The following is a 12,915-nucleotide window of genomic DNA, read 5'->3' as shown; positions in this document are numbered from 1 at the left end:
GTTTTACCTCTTCTTGCCACCACATTTACGCCTTCATTTAATATATCTGCCAAGATTTTATCCTCATATAGGATTGGCAAAAATGTATTTATGATGTATTTGATTTGTTCAAATTGTGCACTATATTGCAAGGACACATAGGATTTATTATTTTTATTTTTCTCCTCTTTCTTGTTTTTATTTTTTTCATGGTTTTCCTTTTTAGTGGTTGTGGAGGTTATTAGTTCCTCTCTTATTCTTGTATCTGCTATGAGTTTTGCTCTATTTAGCATCCCGGTGGGATATTTACTTTTAAAATTTTCAGTAGCCATATTGAACTCAGACGGCACATAAAAGAAATTATAGTGATGGAATTTATGTCTAATGAACTCTCCAACTGGAACTGCTTTTATTGTATGTTTTTAAGTATTTATGAAGATCATGGCGGAGGTAGTAGCGTCCATTGGAAACATCTTCATCATCCCCTACCTTGATGACTTTCTGGTGATAGCCCCATTGGTTCGAATACTCGAACAACATATGCAAAGAGCCCTTCATATCCTGACATCCCTGGGGTGGCCAGTGAATAATCAAAATCAGACCTAGTCCCACCAGGAAGATATTCCTGTGGATTCTGTAGGATTCTCAAGATCAAATATCCCGATTATCGAGAAACAAACATCCAGTGACGATCCAAAGTAATAGCCTTACGGAATCAGAAACAGTATGGGTCCTGGGCTCTGGGCCCCGGTAGCTTGGGCTCAGGGCCATACAAGAATCCTACAGACTCATATCCTATCTTGGGACAGATCGCCAAACAGGACAATCCAAATAAAAGCTTCACTCATCTGGTAGCTCAATTCAAAAAACTTGAGCAGAGGCGTATCCTGGAATCAGAATCCTATCAACCATCACAACAGATGTCAGCAAAAGGGGATGAGGAGCCACAATCTCCCAGGCCTTGTTGCGGGGAATATGGTCTTAAGACATCGGTCTTTGGTCGTCTAATTTCAGAGAATTGAAAGCAGTGGAAGAAACCCTAAAGGCTGCAGCGACCTTGGTGCAGGTTAAGGCCCCGTCACAGCGAGATCGCTAGAGAGATCGTTGATTTTGTGACGCCACAGGGATCTCGCCAGCGACATCGCTGTGTGTGACACGCGACATCGCTGTGTGTGACACGCGCCAGCGACATCGCTGTGTGTGACACGCGCCAGCGACCGCCCCCCGCCGGGTATCACTGATCGTGCAGGATCGTCCTGGGCCATTTTTTGATCGCTGGTCTTCCGTTGGCCAGCACGCATCCCTGCGTGTGACAGCGAGAGACCAACAAATCAGCGATGCTGGGAGCTGGTCTCCAAGGTAAACAGCGCGTATCTAAGAGCCGCACGGCTCTTAGTTACCCGCTGTTTACCTTGGATACCTGATCGCTGGTGAGTCTAACTATGTCCCAGTGATCCCATCCACGTTGGATTGTTGGTGGGATCGCTGGGACATGGAAGCGTGTAACGGGGCCCATACTCATGTACAGTACAGACCAAAAGTTTGGACACACCTCATTCAACCTCTTGAAGCTCATCAAGAGAATGCCAAGAGTGTGTAAAGCAGTAATCAAAGCAAAAGGTGGCTACTTTGAAGAACCTAGAATATGACATATTTTCAGTTTCACACTTTTTTGTTAATTATATAATTCCACGTGTTATTTCATAGTTTTGATGCCTTCAGAGTGAATCTACAATTTTCATAGTCATGAAAATAAAGAAAACTCTTTGAGAAGGTGTGTCCAAACTTTTAGTCTGTACTGTAAATATATATTCATACAACATGAACACAGTAGCTCACCTACGCCACCAGTGAAGCATACCAACATGTTGTCTCCCCATCATATTCCCAGGAGAATGGATCCTAAATACGGAAGTATTTCAAATGTTAGTCAAAAAAACAGGGTTCCCCAGAAGTAGACCTGTTTACAGGCCATCAAAATACAAAAGGCAGAATACTCTCTCTAAATCAGAACAACGCTTGTTTAGCAGTAGTCTCGCACATCAATGAGATTTCAAACTAGCGTATGCTTTCCCACCATTTCCCGTTCTGCCAAGAATGTTACAGAAAATCACAACAGACAATCCTAGTGGCACCTCTCTGACCAAAGGAGATGGTTCTGAACATTGAACAGCCTAAAAGTAGAAGGTCCCGATTCTCTCATTAATCAGCAACCTTCTTCACTAAGTGCTGAATTATCACCCAGATACTCAAGCCTTGAAACCTGGCTTCTGAGTCAGTCATCCTAAAAGCAAGTGGTCTCTCGGACAAGGTCGTAGATACTATGTTTCAGAAAAGTAAAAAAAAAAAATTCCATCTATAACAAAATATGGGAATCTTTTATTTTCTGTGTGGCTCTACCACTACGGATCCTCTACCTGCAAATGTGGCCCAAATTCTAGACTTCCTGCACAATGTGCTGTAAAAGGTTTTAAAGACTAGCACTCTGAAAGTCAAAGTTGCAGCCCTTCGTTCATATTTTGATCAAAGCCCGGTAGATAATCATTGGATCAGAAATATTATGATCGCAGGTTCTCGATTACAACCAAGAGAATCTAACTTGGTCCCAACATGGGATCTGAATGTGGTTTCAAAAGGTCTAATGATTCCACCATTTGAGCCTATAGACACTATAGACTTAAGGGCCCGTCACACTAAGCGATATCGCTAGCAATATCGCTATAACGTCACTGGTTTTGTGACGCAGCAGTGATATTGCTAGCGATATCGCTATGTGTGACACCTCCGACCGGCTCCCCCGCTGGTTATCGCTGATCGCGCAAGAACGGCCTGGGACGTTTCTCATCGTCAGCTTCCTGCCGTGGCGACGAGCGACGCGTGGACGCGGGCAGGAGGACGTCTTCATCGCCTCGTCTGACAGGTAAGTAGCAACCGCCGACCACTGCTATATCGCTGGTGAGATCTGCCTGTTTGGCAGCTCACTAGCGACCACTTAGCGATGCACCAGCGATCCTGATCGGGTCATATCGTTGTCGGGATCGCTGGTGCATGGCTAAGTGTGACAGTACCATTAGCCTGTCCTGGAAAGCCGCTTTTCTGGTGGCAATCACGACAGTGATAAGAATCAGTGAACTGAAGATCCTCTCAATTAGATAACCTTATTTAAGAACTCGAGGATAGGATCATTTTCCGCTTTTCACCCATCTTTTCTACCTAAAGTAGCCTCAGAGTGCCATATGTCTCAAGAAATCATTATACGTTCTTTTTGCCAAAATCCATCTAACAGAGAAATGGAATTCCATACACTGGACGTACATAGAGCTATTCTTTTCAGTCTCCAATGATCAAAATCCTGGAGGAAGGATCAGAATATCTTCATCCAACACTATGGACATAAAGGTAAAAATGCTTCAAAAAGCATTATCGCAAATTGGATTAAAAAAGCAATTTGCGGACCTTACAAGAACCCAAACTTGGTACCTCCAGAGACGTTCACAGTGCACTCCACCAGAGCTGTATCTGTCTCATAGGCTTCCATCGAGCAGATCTGCATAGCCGGTAACTGGTCCTCGGTCCATACCTTCTCTAAACATTATAGACAAGATCTAATGTCTAATACAGATTTGTGCCTTTGGGAGGAAAATTCTCCAAGCTATTGTTCCTCCCTAAACTTATTCTTTGGCATTCCTCCTGTGGTGCTGTCGTGGAGGGTGTCTTGAGAAAATAGTATTAGACTTATCTTTAATTCTGTTTCTAGGAACCCTCTGTAAATTACTGGGTGGTGTAACCACTGTGCCGTGATCCAAGGAGAACCTGGAGGGGAACCATACCAAGTCTGACCTCGAAAAGATGGTGGCTTAGGATACTGTGATCTGAGGAGAAAAAAGGGATGCAGAACCAGGTGCTACACCAGGACTGACCTCGGGTGGATTGCAGCTGACCCTCAAGGGACAGGAGGCAGGCACGGCAGATAGGTATACAGGATTACGAGCGCTGGGACCTGAGAACTAGCAAGCGTGTTAGACACAGTACACAGTATTGCACAGGAACCTCCTGGTTGACTGTGAGAAGTGACTCAGCGTTCCATTGGGGCTGTAATCTGGTTGTGGGTTCCCCACACTTGACTTAGACCCCATATTTGTCATTTGTTCCATATGCGGTTTGCATTAGTTATGCAATGGATCAGATTAACTTTTTTGTTTGTTCCTAAAATTAGTACGGAGATGCAGAATGTCTAACGGCAAGTGTGAACACAGCCTTACAAGGTCTCCAGCTCTTGTTAGTGCAGCTTGCGGTCTACATAGTGGCTGCTGATGGACGAACATGTGACCACATCTGTCCAGCAGCCTCCTCCAGTAGAAATACACTGCATATCAGAAAGCTATATTTCAATATGAGGAGGTCGTGTCACATACTCCATCATCGGCCGTATTGACAATATGAGATCTGCAACCACACACTTAGGCTATGCTCACACACAGCGTTTTTTTAGCTGTATTTTTTGCGGTTTTGCCAATAAAACCGCTAAAAATAAGCTTCCCAGTCATTTCTATGCATTTTGCACTTTTTGTGCATACTGATGCGTTTTTACTGCGAAAAAAACGCATTCCGGTAAAAAACGCAGCATGCTCATTAATTTCGCAGATTTTTCTGCGTGTATGGCTATTTCTATGCGTTTTGAAAACGCGCGGAAAAAAAGCCTAAAAACCACGCGGAAAACGCGCAGAATAAAACCGCGCAGTTTCTGGGAAGGGTGTCAGGTTTTCCAGCAGAAATTTTCTGCTACGTGTGCACTTAGCCTTAGCGTCTCCTACTCCAACACAACCTCCTCATCCCGCCCTCTCTCTGGAGTCCCTGAGGCTCTGTCCTAGGACCCCTACTCTTTTCTTTGTATACCCTTGGCCTGGGACAACTCATTAAGTATTATGGCTTCCACTACCATCTGTACGCTGATGACACTCAGATCTACCTCTTCGGCCTAGACATCACCTCTGCTGTCCAAAATACCAGAGTATCTATCAGCTATATCCTCCTTATGGCTTCTTCAAACAAATCTGGACTCTTCTTTTTCTTCCTTCTCACGTATCTTTTCTACCTGATCTATTCATCACACTTTCCCCTGTAACGGAAATCCGCTGCCTAGGAATAACCCTTGACTCCGCCCTGTCCTTCAAACCACACATCCAAGCTATCACCACCTCCTGTTGCCTCCAGCTCAAAAATATGTCCAGAATCTGTACATCCCTCCACCCTCACTCTACCAAAATGCTTGTGCATGCTCTCATCATCTCCCGCCTCGATTACTGTAACATTCTCCTCTGTGGCCTACCTGCTAACTCTCTCGCACCTCTCCAGTCCAATCTTAATTCTGATGCCCAAACTAATTCATCTCTCTCCCTGCTACTCCTCCACTTCCCCACTTTGCAAATCTTTTCATTGGCTCCTAATTCCCCAGTGTGTCCAAGTCAGACTGCTAACACTGTCCTACAAAGCCATTCATAACCTTTCTCCTCTGTACATCTCCGAACTAATCTCCCGTTATCTTCCCTCACATAATCTCCGGTCCTCCCAAGACCTCACATCCACACTTAAGGGGGTTTTACACTAAGCAATATCGCTAGCAATATCGCTAAAACGTCACTGGTTTTGTGACGTTATAGCGATATTGCTAGCGATATCGCTATGTGTGATACTTACCAGCGACCGCCTCCCCCGCTGTCCATCGCTGATCGCGCGAGAATGTCCGGCTCCATTTCTCGTCGTCTGCTTCCTGCTGGGCTTCCTGCTGTGTGAGACGAGCGACGCTGGACGCGGGCGGGAGGACGTCTGGATCGCTGTGTGTGAATGGTAAGTATCGTGCGCTGCGTCGCTGCTGCATCGCTGTGAGATCTTTCTGTATGAAAGCTCACTAGCGATCATTTAGCGATGCACCAGCGATCCTGACCGGGTCGGATCGCTGGTTGGATCGCTGGTGCATCGCTAAATGTAAAAGGGCCTTTATTCATTCCTCACTCAGTCGCCTCCAAGACTTCTCCCGAATATCCCCCATCCTCTGTATTTCTGTGCCCCAACATTTCCAATTACCCACTACCTTTTGGATCCTTCAGACGGAACCTGAAAATCCATCTCTTCAAGAAAGCTTACAGCCTGCAATGACAATGCTGCCACCTCAACACCACCGGAGCTACAGCAACCCCCAACCTACTGTCTCTTTCCCCATCATTCTGTAGAATGTAATCCCGCAAGGGAAGGGTCCTCTCCCCACTGTATCAGTCTACCATTATTAGTAACTCTACTGTAATTGATATTTGTATTTTGTATGTAACTTCTGCTCATGTACAGCACCATGGAATCAATGGTGCTATGTAAATAAATAATAATCTGTGAAGGATCTATAACGAGTGCAGAGGAGAACCTGCAGTAGCATACAAGCGATCCCAATAGAACTTGTAAGTGCTGCTCTGGAATGCAGTGTTTGCCAGCTTCAGTGCATTTGCACTTCTCTGTTGCTGCAGAGGTAAAGCTGTCTCATGCAACAGTATCACAGACCACACATTTTGGGTTATGTGCACGATGCTGCTGCTGCCCTGAACAGTCAATCAAGCAGGCACACACTATACCTGGCAAGCATGAAGGAACAGCGAGCTCCTGCAGAACAAGATGAGAAAACCCCCTTCAAAGAGAATCTCTTACATTTATAAATGCTGGAATATTCATACACCATATTCCCTAGAACTGAGGCTGTTTTCACGTCCTCTATAGAAATAGTGGCACTATTGTGAAGTTGCCATTATTTTTCAACTCAAAGCATTAACACTGCGGTATGTTGGCATTGGCGCAGAAATAAAATTCAGAAAGGAATGACATCTATTGCTTATAAATATTTTAGGATTTTACAACCAGGACTGTGGAGTTGATAGAAATGTTCTGACTCCAACTCTGACTTCAAAATAAAAAGCATTACGTAAAATATTTTATTATTAATATAGTCGATTTTGAGCTTTCTGAATCTTTACATTTATAAGAATGAAAACAAGTTTAGACATTTTAGTCATGGTTTGTCAATCTAATGTTAATCCCCTTCACCCCCAATGCTGTTTTCACCTTCATGACCAGTCCAGATTTTACAATTAAGACCAGTGTCACTTCGTGTATTATAACTCTGGAACATTTCAACGGATCCCACTGATTCCGAGATTGATTTTTTTTCGTGGCATATTGTACTTTATGATAGTGGTAAAATTTCTTTGATATGACTTGCGTTTATGGAAAAAAATTAAATTTGACAAATTTTGAAATTTTCTAACTTGAAATTTGTATGCCCTTAAATCAGAAAATTGTCACAAAATACTTAAATAATATTTCCCATATGTCAACTTTACATCAGCACAATTTTTGAAACATAATTTTTTTTATTAGGAAGTTATAAGGGTTACATTTGACCAGTGATTTCTCATTTTTTTTCACCAAATTTACAAAATCATTTCTTTTAGAGATCACATTACATTTGAAGTGACTGAGTGGCCTATGTGACCCTCAGGTGCTTCACAGGAAGTTTTGAAATGTGGAAGGTAAAAATATTTTTTTCACAAAAACTTTACTTAAGACACAAATTAGCTACGTCCTAGGGGATCAATTGTAAGTGAAGCTAAGGTGAAACATGCGTCGGGGCACCACACTGCACCAACCAGGTCATGTATAATTTACTTGCTTGAATAGCTCTTATTGCCTCTCTTTTGCCTGCCACTAAAAATAAGCACTATTGCTGGATGTGCTATATTACATTGGACTCACTTTTTGGCTTAATGGCACTTTCACAGCTTATAAATTGTACTATGTGTTCTTGCTTGAGAAACTTTTCTTCCTGTGGAATAGATATATGTATCTTTTATAAGGTAGTTACCAATTAAATGAATGTACTACTGCTATTGGACTGAAGGTTTATTCTTGCATGAATTCCCATAGAAACTAATTGTTTTGGAATAGAGGCAGTACAATTTGTACATAGATTCTTAAAAGCACCAATTGTTCTTTGGACATTACTTTCTTGGCTAGCTTAGCTAGTTTTTTATATAATATCCATACTACTGTTAGCCAGTAATTGCCTCCTGAAGTGAATTTTTATATTCATGGATATCCTAAGCACTAAGCACTTTATGCTAAGAATATTTCATTTTATATAATGGAATGCATATCATTTTTTCTCATTTATTATTTCTTTTACACTCCCTGACAAGTTATGTCGCTTATCCATGTTATGTAAATAAAAGCTTATAACCTGACGTTAAATTCATCCATTGGTTGTATAAATTATTCTTTTGAAAGCTGAAACCCTCCGAAATGTGATTTAGGTTAAGAAAATAAATTGGCATCAATGCAGAAATATTGATCATTTTAATGGACACAGAATGGTCAGATTTTGGCAAGACAAAAGTTTTGTCACCTGGTCATATAATGCATCCAATCCTAGTTTAAATCCATAGCTGTGCTCAGTAAATGATCGGTTAATTAGTGGGTGTGTATAAAAAGAAACTCAGCACCCCAGACATTCACTTGAGCTGCAGTTGAGCTCTGACAACATGCCAAAAATCCACCCTGCGACCAAAGCCTAGATTATCAAGAGGCTGAAGACCAGATCCACTGCAGAGGTGGCTGGCTCCTTTAATGTGTCTCAGCGTCAAGTACAAAGAATTAAAAAAAGATTTGTAGAGACTGGAGATGTGTTTGACAAGCCCGGCAGGCCCCGCAAGACAACTGCTCAGAAGGAACGTTTGTTGGTTAGAAAATCCAAAGCAAGCCCCTCTTCCACTGCAGCAGAGCTCCAACAGGCCTGGTCACCTCAAGTCCCTGTGTCAACTAGAACAGTTTGTAGGATTCTGTCTCGAAATGGCCTCCATGGTCGAATCAGTGCCCAGAAGCCAGCACTAAACAAAAGGCAAATAAAAAAAAGTGTGGCATTTGCAAAGTCCCACAGCCTGCTAAACAGATGGATGCTGGAAAAGTGGCAGAAGGTGGATTTCTCTGCTGAATCTTCAGTAAAATTACACCACAGCCGCCGCAAATACTGTAGGAGACCTCCTGGAGCCCATATGGTTCCAAAATACACCCAGAAAACAGTTAAATTTGGTGGTGGAAAGATCATGGTCTAGGGTTACATTCAGTATGGGGGTGTGCAAAACATTTGCAAGGTGGAAGGCAATATCAATAGCCTAAAATATCAAGAAGTATTAGCTACCTCTTATATTCCAAATCATAAAAGGGGTCAAATTCTGCAGCAGGATGGTGCTCCACCTCATACATCCATCTCTACAACAAAGTTCCTCCAGGCAAAAAAGATCAAGGTGCTCAAGGACTGGCCAGCCCAGTCACCAGACATGAACATCATTGAGCATGTTTGGGGTAGGATGAAAGAGGAAGCTTGGAAGACAAAACCAAAGAATCTAGGTAAACTCTGGGAGGCATGTAAGACTGCATTCTTTGCTATTCCTGTTGACTTCATTAGTAAATTGTATGAATCATTGTTGAACCACATGGATGCAGTGCTTCAAGCTCATGGAAGTCACACAAAATGTTAAATGACTCTAATAGCACCACAACTTCATTCACCAATGTTATGCAACATATATTTGTATTTTAAGTTAATTGTTTGAAAATCACATTACTTTTGTCTTGCCAAAATCTGACCATTCTGTGCCCATTAAATGATCAATATTTCTGCATTGCCGCCAATTTATTTTCTTAAACCACATTTCGGAGGGTTTCAGCTTTCAAAAGAATAATTTATACAACCAATGGATGAATTTAACGTCAGATTATAAGCTTTTATTTACATAACATTGATAAGCGACATAACTTCTGTCAGGGAGTGTATGTATGGCGACTCTCATGTGAAATACAATCTATTCAAGCTTCCAGTAGCTAAAATATACCATTTATGAGTCTCCACTCAATTCTCAACTGACATCCTATTATAATGGCTATCTATTGAAAGAACTGTTTACGCTTAAGGGTTACTTTTTTTGTCCGATTTCAGCAGTTTTCTATATGACCTTTTGATATATACTAGACTTTGTCTTGTGCAGTTATTTTTTTATTTTCACAAGGATAGCAGGAGAAAATGGACTAAAAAATGTGTTGTGTAATTTCTCCTGAGTACACCAATATGTGGTTGAAAACTACTTTTGAGGCAAAGTGCACAGCTCAGAAGGGAAGTGCCATATGGTTTGAAGGTGCCATGTCACATTGATAGAGCCCCTGAGGTGCCAGGACAGCAGAACCCCCATAAGAGACCCCATTTTACAAACAACACTTCTCAAAAAATGTGAATGTGGAAATACCCCATATTTGGCTGTACAGTACTGTTTAGCCACAGGGCAAGATTCTGGAGGGAAAGAGCGTTATTTGCCTACAGGAGCGCAGATTTTCCTAGAATAGTTTGCAAACTCCATATTCAGAGCTCCTAAGTGCTAAAAGAACAGAATTCCCATTCAAATGACCCCATTTTGGAATTGCATCTCCCCTGGCTCACTATCCACATTTGATCCTATCACAGAAGACGACGAAGTCTCCAGACTCCTCTATTCTTCTCGTCCGACTACATGCACTACCGACCCCATTCCCTCACATCTCCAGTCTCTCTCTCCAGTCGTCACAACCCACCTAACTACAATCTTTAATCTCTCCCTCTCCTCGGGCATTTTCCCATCCTCCTTCAAACACGCCATCGTTACTCCATTACTAAAGAAACCTGCTCTCTCCTGGTTCTCTTCCTATCTCTCTGACGGCTCCTTCAGTGTTTTGTTCTCTGGCTCCACTTCATCTCCTCTTCCTCTTGCTGTCGGGGTACCTCAGGGCTCAGTCCTTGGCCCCCTTCTCTTCTCTCTCTACACAGCCCCAATTAGACAGACCATCAGAAGATTTGGCTTTCGGTACCATCTTTATGCTGATGACACAACTATATACGTCTTCCCCCTCTGTACTACAGAACGCCAGTGACTGTCTGTCCGCAGTCTCCAATATCATGTCCACTCTCTATCTGAAACTCAACCTCTCCAAAACTGAACAACTTCTGCTCCCGCCGTCTACTAACCTCCCTAAATCTTGAATCCAAAGGGAGTTTGTAGCTATATTTCGCGCTGCCGCTTTAGACAAATTCCAGGAGAATGCTGTATGATTGCAGTGGTTTTATTCTTCGCGTTTCAGGGGTCTCATGCCCCCTTCATCAGGAAATACCACCTGAAAATCAGGTGGTATTTCCTGATGAAGGGGGCATGAGACCCCTGAAACGCGTAGAATAAAACCACTGCAATCATACAGCATTCTCCTGGAATTTGTCTAAAGCGGCAGCGCGGAATATAGCTACAAACTCCCTTTGGATTCATGATTTCTTTGGTCGCTGAATCATAGAATCATAGAATCGTAGAGTTGGAAGGGACCTCCTGGGCCATCTGGTCCAACCCCCTGCTCAAAGCAGGATTCGCTAAATCATCCCAGTCAGATGTCTGTCCAGCCTCTGTTTGAAGACTTCCATTGAAGGAGAACTCACCACTTCTCGTGGCAGCCTGTTCCACTCATTGATCACTCTAACTGTCAAAAAGTTTTTTCTAATATCTAATCTGTGTCTCCTCCCATTCAGTTTCATCCCATTGCTTCTAGTCTTTCCTTGTGCAAATGAGAATAAAGTTGATCCTTCTACAATGTGACAGCCCTTTAGATATTTGTAGACAGCAATTAAGTCTCCTCTCAGTCTTCTCTTTTGCAAACTAAACATTCCCAAATCCTGCAACCTTTCCTCATAAGACAGGGTTTGCAGACCGGTCACCATTCTGGTCGCTCTTTTCTGAACTTGCTCCAGTTTGTTGATGTCTTTTTTAAAATGTGGTGCCCAAAACTGGACACAATATTCCAGATGAGGTCTGACCAAAGAGGAGTAGAGGGAAATAATGACTTCACGTGATCTAGACTGTATGCTTCTGTTAATACATCCTAGAACTGCATTTGCCTTTTTTGCTGCTGCATCACACTGTTGACTCATATTCAGTCTGTGATCTATTAGTATACCCAAGTCTTTTTCACATGTGCTGTCACTTAGCCCTATTCCTCCCATTCTATATATGCTTTTTTCATTTTTATTGCCCAGATGTAGTACTTTGCATTTCTCCCTGTTAAAAACCATTCTGTTAGTTACTGCCCACTTCTCCAGTTTATTTAAATCTTTTTGAATCCTCTCTCTCTCTTCTCTAGTATTAGCTATCCCTCCTAGCTTTGTGTCATCAGCAAATTTAATCAGTTTACCCTCAATTCCTTCATCTAAATCGTTGATAAAGATGTTGAACAATACAGGGCCCAGGACAGAGCCCTGTGGTACCCCACTTGAGACATTCTTCCAACTGGATGTGCAGCCATTTACGACCACTCTTTGGGTCCGATCACTAAGCCAGCTATGAATCCACCTAACAGTTGCCTTGTCCATTCCATACTTAGTCATTTTTTCAATAAGGATTGTATGAGAGACTTTGTCAAATGCTTTGCTGAAGTCAAGATATACTATATCTACAGCATTTCCTTGATCCACCCAATCAGTGATACCGTCATAGAAGGAAATTAAGTTAGTCTGACATGACTTATTAGTTACAAACCCATGCTGACTCTGTTTGATCACTTCATTCTTATCCAGGTATTGACTTACATGTTGTTTAATAATTTGTTCAAAGATCTTTCCTGGTATAGAAGTCAGACTCACCGGCCTATAGTTGCCTGGGTCCACCTTCTTCCCCTTTTTGAAGATAGGAACAACATTTGCTCTTCTCCAGTCTTCTGGCACTTCTCCTGTTCTCCAAGAATTTTCAAAGATTATGGAGAGTGGTTCAGAAATTTCTTCTGCTATCTCCTTCAGTACTCTGGGGTGTAATTCATCTGGACCTGGAGACTTGAATT

Source organism: Dendrobates tinctorius, unplaced genomic scaffold (genome assembly GCF_039654945.1).
Source record: "Dendrobates tinctorius isolate UK_male_01 unplaced genomic scaffold, ASM3965494v1 ptg000062l, whole genome shotgun sequence".
In the NCBI taxonomy this organism is placed as follows: domain Eukaryota; kingdom Metazoa; phylum Chordata; class Amphibia; order Anura; family Dendrobatidae; genus Dendrobates; species Dendrobates tinctorius.
The sequence above is the reverse complement of the archived record's forward strand: the minus strand, read 5'-3'. Positions refer to the sequence as shown.